The 7,202-nt window shown below is 46.6% G+C and overlaps 1 long non-coding RNA gene across 4 annotated transcripts in view; it reads left to right on the forward strand.

Annotated features, from left to right (window-relative positions):
- The window catches only part of LOC109509971 (uncharacterized), a 79,885-nt gene that overhangs the window by 33,783 nt on the left and 38,900 nt on the right, over window positions 1-7,202 (forward strand). For all 4 annotated transcript variants that reach the window (XR_002167027.1, XR_002167028.1, XR_002167029.1 and 1 more), the window contains 2 exons: window positions 5,475-5,553; window positions 6,036-6,202. This is a non-coding gene — a long non-coding RNA (uncharacterized LOC109509971). The remainder of the gene's footprint in view (window positions 1-5,474; window positions 5,554-6,035; window positions 6,203-7,202) is intronic.

Here is a 7,202-nt window from a genome sequence, read left to right on the forward strand (position 1 = left end):
GGTCATCGGTGACAAGAGTGAGGGGAGGGGGTGGGTGTTAAACACACGGCGGGCTGACTCCACACTTTGATTTAGCACTTTTGCCTAATGTGGCTAAAGGGGAGCGAGTCGGGCCCGGCCGGCAGGCCCGCTGGAGATGCCATCAGCAGATCCGGTCATAAAGAAGCCCCACCTCGCCTCTCGTTGGCCGTGCGTGTGTGGCGACGAGTGGGGTGGTCCGCCGACCAGGGTGGGGGGTGGAACAATACACAAAGGGCGTCTAACGATTCCATATTGATGGTGGGTAAATGGCTTAATTTGTCTGCGGTGAGGGCTGTATTGACTCCAAACACATAATTTAATACATATAAATATTAGATGAATCACTCATTAATGGATGCATCAGACAAACCGTAATATTGTGTCGGAAATAGATTGAGGCCTTTTTTTTAGCAATTTATGCTGGGGTTGTGTGTGGTGGTGGCGGTGGTGGTGGTGGTGTTGTTGTTTTTCCCCATTTCAAGTTTCACTCGGGAAAGTGGCGCAATGTGGTTGTGGAAAATTTGTGTTTTGTTCAGTGTAATGTCCAGTAGCAAAATGTCATCGTCTCTTGTCACAATATTGCATTTTGGAACATTTCAATGGTAAAATGTAGTGTTTAATGGGGGGAAAATGGTACTTGTATGGCAAAATGCGGCCATATATATTATATATATAATATTTTTGTTTGTTTTTTTTTTCGGAACATTTTGCATTGTATGTTCGGCATGCTGGCGGAGCAGCAGCAACTGGCCATTTTTTTCCCTCCTATTATTTATTTAGTATTTTTCCTCCAACTTCCACTCAGGAAACCGGTGCACTGTGGTTGCAGGTAAATAACCCCTCCCCCACCCCCCCTCACTCGGCGCCCCCTTCCACACACCCCAGCGCCTCTCTTCCCAGCTAGTTACTTCCGACGGTATGTTGGGAGCTGATGGGCGCTCCAGACACTTTCAAGTCTCCTTAATGTCGCCTGCTCGTCGGGCTTCACAGGCTGTTTCATGCGCTTATGGAAAACAGGCCTTTGAAATCCCTCCGCAGCCCGATCTTAATCTCATTTGTGAATCTGAGCCCGGCCGCGACAGGACCACGACCAACCTCGTCTTCCTAAAGCGCCGTTTCATTTGGCAGGAGATTTGGTTTCGAGGGGGCGGCGCGGGCCGCTTGACACGAGAGGAGTGATTTAATTGATTTTAATCACACACCTGAGATACGGCGATGGGGGGTTGGGGGGGGCGGGGCTGCCCTCCGCCATTATCGCGAAGCTTCCCGCGCGCCCGGCGTCCTCGCCTGTTTGTTTTGAGACGTCAGCGATTTGACGGATACGACTTTGATTATGAAGCGGCAAAGCGGGGCCGGAATTTCAAACGCGACCTTGGACTTCATATGCCGGCGAGGGCTGTTAAAAGACAGAGCCCGTCACCTGGACAAAAAAAAAAAAAAAAAAAAAAAAAAAAAATACAAAAAAAAAAAAAAAAAAAATAGATGGAGGTGCGATATGGATTTCCAAATGTTGCACCCTTGACAAGTTTGACTGATTGCCTCCAGCGGACCTTCCGCGGGCAATATTCAACTTTTGTAAGAGCGCCGAGATGAATTCCTCCCTTCCGCCTCCTCGGAAAGTCTGAGTGAGGCCTTCCCTCGGCGTGCCGGTAATTTGTTCGGAAAATCTCCACCCAAATGCGTCGGGTGGGGGAGGCAAGCGTACAGGACCACGTTGGTGCGAGCCATTAGTTGGGAAAACAGTTTGGTGAACGTTATAATGCAAACCAAGCCGGGGAAAAAAAGCGGTGAGAAGACAGCCCGGGGAGGGAGATTTAAATATGTAATCAACTAATATTTCATTTATTTGCCTCACATGGGAACCTGACCATTTAGCGGCGGCGCAGTCGGATCCAAACCTCTCGCTTTTAATCAGGCAGGCCGGCAATTATGCGCGGATCTGAGCTAGCACAAAAACAAAAAGTCACTTTTGTGTTGTTAAACCCCGCAGTCCGGGTTCGGCGGCAAAAAAAATAAATAAATTGGCGTCGGGATAAAAGTTTGACTTTGCTCTGCATTTTATGACGCGCGCTTGGCCTCATTCCTTCATTCAGCGCATCTCGGCGAGCTCGGCGGAAGGCGGCGTCGTGTTATTTATTTTTTTATTTATTATTATCCGACTCTTGTCGTGCGCTCCTGGTTGAATACAATGGCATTCATTCTTGATGAGCCCGCTGTCACTTTTCATTTCTGCTCGTTCGCCGAAAGTGAATGACAGTCGGCCGCCGTCATAAATATCACATGCGGCGCATTAATTTTTCAGGGAACAAGAATGGGAGGCTCCCGTTACTAATTCCTTTTCAAATGTTTAGATTTACAGCTTTTCTTGCCGGCTGCATCTTTCTCCAACTTTGTGGCAGAAATATATTTCCATCTCATTAATGAGCAATTATGGAAAAGGGGGCGGGAGAGAAGTCTGCATACTGAAGGGCGAGTACACCTCCTGTATGCACCTTCATACAATTTGCAGGCTTTTCATTCCATACTGCGTTATAACAGTTTATTACTCTTTTATTACTATGTTATTACAAAGCTTTGGTGGAGTCTAATTACGTTTTTGACTCCACTGACTTATTGACCACGTCAACAAATAGTGGTCGTTCATAACACACGTCAGTTGAGGAAAATAAGGCTCACTAAAGTGAAGGCAGGTGATCCGCAATCTCATTTGAGAATCACTTCAGATGGAGCAACCTTGGGTTATATTTCCACTTCTGCGTGTGTTTTCTCCGGGTACTCCTACATTCCAAAAACATCCATGGCAGGCTAATGGAAGCCTAAATTGTCGCTAGGTGTGATTGTCAGCGCGAACGGTCGTTCGTCTGTGAGTGCCCTACTATTGGCTGGCAACCAGTTCAGGGTGTACCCGACTACAGCCCAACCCGAGACCCTCGTGACAATAAGCGGATCGGAAAATGGATGGGTGGATGTTTCAGGGTGAATGCCGCGGTGGCGCTTGAGCGAAAACAGCAGCGCTTCCTCAATCAGGCCTTTCGCAGCCATCTTTGCACTCGCGTTGACTTTGGCCTCAACGCTGGTTTGTGCGGAGGTCCGGCATTCCCGCTCCAAAAACAGATTGGAAGCCAGGGTGGGTGGGTGGTTGGTTGGGGGGTTTGAAAAATGAGCGAGATGAAAACGTTTGGATATGCTCAAAAGAAGCCTTCTCTCAAAGGCAGCGAGCGCATCCTCAAAGAAGTTGGGGGAATCTGCTATTCTTTTTAATGTCTGCAACGCCGCGGAAGACATGAGCTACTGTACGTCCTTGTTGTGGCTCCGCCGTCATGATGTATCACACGGGTCCTGATTAGCCACCGGGTATCCCGCAATATCAAATAAACGTCATTTATTGGACCAAATAGATGCTTGTTGTGACTCTTTTAAAGAGCGGTGGGGAGAAGGATGTGCAAGTGACAGCTTGTTAGCCGCTAATTCAATTTATGGTGTCTGCTTTCATTTAAATAACATCACCTGCGCCGGATGGCGTGAAACTCATGATGTTATCGGAGTTTAAAAACAAACGCATTCGTTGCGGGGTAAAATTCCCGCTGTTATTCTTATCCCGTGACATTCATTTGAGCCATAATGGCGGGCGAGGTAAGGTAAGAAAAAGAAAAAAAAAAAAAAACCTCTACATTTGGAATAATTCACAGACATGAGAGGTGGTAGACAATAGGCAGCAAATCAGCGGCAATCCAATTTCCATGCCACCTCGTCTGGGAGCAAAATGTCATTCATATTTTAACCCTTATTAGGAGCGTCTGCCGCTGAGTGCCTGAATTACATTTGCAGGCTTTTCGCTCGTCATGAAAGACAAAATCAGCCTAAAAGATGGCAATTGACAGAGGGGAGTAAAATATATATAGGAATCCACCGCACACGTACACGCACACACCTTTTCTTTTCGGCCTTTTTAATGAGCTAAAATAGCCACTTCTTGCCATTTCCCCTGCCTTAATTGATGATTATGTTGTTACACGGGAGCAGCGCTTGGCGCTCTCCTCCCAGTCATTATGATGTGGACGGGCAACTCTTGAAGCTTCAAAGGCGGCAAGGAGCGATTTAAGCACGGGGTTCAAGCATCCCCTTGGCCTGCCAGGTTAAAAAAAAAAAAAAAAAAAGAATGGCAAAAAAGAAACAACAACATCTAAACATTACATGCTAATCGCTAATTAGCCCCGTGGCTGAATTGCAGACGATTCCCATTTGGAGATGACCGGCGCTACGGTCGCGCTTAAGGGCATGTCGTACGTCTTATGATGAGCCAATTAGAAATTCAGCTGCAGGAGCGTAAAAGGAAGAAACCTTTGTCATGAATATTTAAAAAGACAGGCGCCGACCAGCATGAAGGGGGCGCTGAACTGCGTGTCCTGTGGGAGGGGGAAAAAAGTACGAGGGTGGTGGGGGGGCTGGTGGGGGTTTGTGATCTGGCAAAGTAACCCCCAATCGATAGTCTCTTGATGTGCTCTGTATTAGCGGGAAGATGGCGGTTGTTGTTGGACTGGTAGTGTTGCGGTGGATATGGCGGCGCAAGGTGACGGGCGGTCGTGCCCCCCCCACCCACTTTGTGGTTCATATGAAATCAAATATGTTGAAAGTATGCGATCTGACGGTGGAACTTATAGCATCCCAGACTCGTTGGCCCCTTTCACTCTGGCCGTCTTTTCCGCTGCTTTTTCCTGGCTGGCCGTCATACGCGTTAAACTTTCAATACTGTTCAGGTTGAATCTGAAAGCAATAAAAAAAGACTGTAAAATGAGATTTGTGACCAAAAATTGATCTGACCTGGGACCAACCCAGCCCACCACTAGGCAAAATTTGCACATAATTGACACCCACTGAAAAACGCTACATGCTAAGAAACCTCGATTTATTAACAACGGCAGCTGAGAACGTCCCTGGAGTCAACAAGATTGTTTTTGCTGTTATGTTTCATTTTGCGGATAATAATAAATAAGAAAAAGAAAAAGAGGCGAGCCTTTTTTTGGGCTTAATTATCGTGGACATGGTGCCGCAACTTCTGTTATGGCCAAATGGGGGCACTGTAGTACAGACATACGTGTAGAAGAAGGTGACAATTGTTCAGTAAGTCACATTGAGTGATGTTTGCTGCAGAGGATAGAGAATATATGCCTGTGAGTGTTGTTATATTATCGGCCCTTGTATGTGTGTTCAACCGTCCGGAATCGTGCTATTGGTTAGCCCGACGTTGTTAGCATTAAGCTAAATGGACTTGGCAAAGCCACGGCGCTCGTTGAAAATACACGATGTCGGCTCACGCGGGACAAGCGCTCTAGACAATGCACGGAATGTCACTTTTGTCGGGCCAGATGAAATCGCAAAGGCTCGAACGTGGCCAACGGCGGTCACGTCTTCGCCGTCGCCGACCTGTATAATTAGCCTCGTGTCCCTCGCAGGGTGTCAGCATGACCGCAGCCTGCCCAGTCAACACATGTCGGGGAGATCGTGGAGCGCCGATCAAAAGTGCGCGCGAAGGTCAGTAAAAAGTTGCCAAATGATATTATTCTTCCAGTCGTATATTCGTTTCTTTCCCCCAAAACGCGCGTACGCACACTCGTGTAAACACAAGCTACTCTGTGTTTCCTAAGCCGAAATACTGTTCAGGTTGAATCTGAAAGCAATAAAAAGACTGTAAAATGAGATTTGTGACCAAAAATATTGATCCGACCAGAGTTTTGGAACTGATCACGGATCAGCGAGTTAGAAAACAAACAAAATCAGAAGATGGACCAATCAACTAAGTCTATATTAACAATTTGCCAAATGATATTCTTCTTCCAGTCATATATTCACTTCTTTCCCCCAAAACGCGCGTACGCACACACGTGTAAACACAAGCTACTCTGTGTTTCCTAAGCCGCAATGACGCCCGCGTTCCAGGCCGGGAGTGTGATGTGCTTAATTGGTGTTTTTAAATGCGGCGACACCTAAAATTGATTCTTTTGTTTTTTCAACAGCACCGCACGCCGTTTCTGGTGTGATTATCGCGGGAGGAGTACGTGACGAGTGCTTTAAACTTCAGCCGGCTCTCACCTCACGGCGTGCGCTGAGCTGCAAAGTCACGCAAGATGCTGGGAAAAAAAAACCCCGCCGCCGCTTCCCGACACCTTCGTCAAGTGAGCAGGTAAACATGTTTTTTTTTTTTTAATGCCTGGGAGGCGAGATCAATTATTATTCATCTTTTTTTTTTTTTTTTTTTTTTTTTGCATTTGGTGCTTTTATTGCGTGTTAAATCACATTTGCATGCTGCTAATACAGTGGAAGCCCCCAGAGGCCAACGCCCGTCGGGTGTTGGCGTTTGGCCAACATTTTGAAGAAAAAAACTGAAGATTTAGAAAAAAAGTCAGTTCAGCGAGCGTTAAAGAAGTAAATTAGCACGTTTTGCTTTTTTTCTTTGCCTTTTTTGGTGACACATGTTCCAATTGAGCTACTGTCTCTCTCCACACGCCATTTTGATTACAAGGCTCGTTTTGAACCTGGGGCGGAGCCGCAGTGGAGCGCAGGCTTTTTTCCAAAGAAAGCGGGTTTTGCTTGCAAGACTCGCTTAACAGTGGTTAACTTCTTTTTACACTTGTGCGAGAAGGAAACATTTGGGGGGGAGGGGTGACATCATGAGGCCTCTTTTAAACAAATGCAGCACTTCTTTTTACACCTGTAAGACAGTTCAGAATGCTAGCTAAACATGGCCGACAAAGTTAATCATGGTTTTACGAAGGCGACAGTTTGACTTGGGAGCATCCATCCGTGAGCATTCATACATTTTATTATCTCGAATTTGCCTTCTGGTTTATTAAAACTTCTGTTCAAAGAGGTTGATTTATTATTATTTTTCTTCTTTTTTCCTCAATGCGATTGGCTCGTTCCACTGCGCAGGCGTCCCTCACGTCGCGGCTGTACGATCCCTCCATTGAGTAGCTCAGTAGCAGAGAACACGGCAACACCTCTTCACCCCGCCGCGTATCACTCCAAGGCAAATTGTTTTCACGTTGGACCCCACAACCGCAACTAAAGACCCACCTGCTCATCCAATAACAGCAAATCAAATCGCATAGGCTTCCCTTTCTCGGTTTCAAAGGGACATGCTCTAAGTTGATTCTTTTCATTTAATTCCAGCAAAGGGATCG

This window comes from Hippocampus comes, unplaced genomic scaffold (assembly GCF_001891065.2).
Source record: "Hippocampus comes isolate QL1 unplaced genomic scaffold, H_comes_QL1_v1.1 scaffold39, whole genome shotgun sequence".
Taxonomy (NCBI): Eukaryota; Metazoa; Chordata; class Actinopteri; order Syngnathiformes; family Syngnathidae; genus Hippocampus; species Hippocampus comes.